We start from the raw sequence: 1,422 nt of genomic DNA, 5'->3' as shown, positions 1-1,422 counted from the left end.
GCGGCTTCGGGTTCAACCTGCGCCGAAGATGCGCTGGCTTTTAAATTAATTATAATAAAGTAATAGATTACGTCATTTTCAGCGYGTTCCTAACCTGCGAACTGAAGTAACTCGGTGTCGTTATAAGCATTGGCAGTTTCTCAGTTCCTTCATGGGTTGTTCTTCTGGTCAGGCTTCCATGGGGTTTAAACGCGCTCATGAATTGGGAATCACCAACAACTACTCCCTGAAAAAGAAAAGAAAAGTTACGGGGAAAAAGCAAAGGAAAAAACAGCAGTGTCTCTGCACTCGGTGCCCCCATCCCGGCCCGCCCTGTGGGCGCTGTGGTGGGCACGGGCCGGGGCCCACGCCGCTTCTGTCTCGGTCAGTACTAAGCTACACAATGCGGTGATTGCTGAAATACACGGGTGACCCTTGCATGGTTGTGTTTGCTTCATCTTTCTCATCCGGAGTCCCTTTTTTTGCCCCAGCGGTACAGGAACAACAATATGGTTGCCATTTCCCAGTTGAACAGACGGGACCTCGTTAATTCTATGTGGTGCAGCACGCAGAGGTCTGAGTGCCTCTACTCATCATGTGAAATCTGCAGCGAAGCGCTGGGTAAAGTTAATGTTGTCAACTAAAATGCATTCCTATGGCTAGATGATTTTTCCATCTGTAAAATGTGGGTATTATTATCTACAAGTAAAAACAGCTTCTTTAGTCCTGCTTGTAAACTGCTTGATGATCATTAGATGGAAAGCACTAGGGGAAGTCTTTTTTATTAAGTAGTTTTTGTCAATTCCCTTCTTTATGAGGCAGCATGTGGTATATTAAGCAAATAAAAACTAAACTGCATTWCTAAGTCTCAGGTTCAGCCTATCTGAATATCCCAACACCATTGTAGGAAGAGGTGATCACAGTCTTGTGGCGGAACTGCTCATGCTAATGTAAGAGCAATTGGCTCAGTCGTGCAAAGAAATTTTTTACCTTTTCTGTTTGCTTTCCATTTTCTTCTCATCTGCTTAATAGGGCTGAGCAGCTATAAACCAGAATATATGACTGCTGCATGACTTCAGCTAAACTCAGGATTAATTTTGCAAGTGAAATAGCATCAAGATCAGGCCAAAAAATGGAGGCTGTTTTGGAACTGCATAAGTGTAATTCTGGAGCACAAGGACATGAAATTGTGATCAGCAACTGAATTACCTTTGTTTTACTTAACCTGGATGTGTTGCTAAAGGCAACCATGTTTCTTGTCAAGTTATGCATGTCTGAAGGATTGAATCAGAGCTGGCAGAGATGCGGATTCTAAGATCTTCTAGATTCATCTAAATCTGTAATTTCACAGCACGTATAGGGTGCATTCCTCTACAGAATTCTGTTGTCTATACTATATTTGATGTTTTTGCAGGATGGGTCACGGCTGAGCCTCAGGATGCT

The sequence above is a fragment of the Malurus melanocephalus genome, unplaced genomic scaffold (assembly GCF_030028575.1).
Source record: "Malurus melanocephalus ecotype Western Australia unplaced genomic scaffold, MMel_1.1 scaffold_77, whole genome shotgun sequence".
Taxonomy (NCBI): Eukaryota; Metazoa; Chordata; class Aves; order Passeriformes; family Maluridae; genus Malurus; species Malurus melanocephalus.
This window is presented reverse-complemented; position numbering follows the sequence as displayed.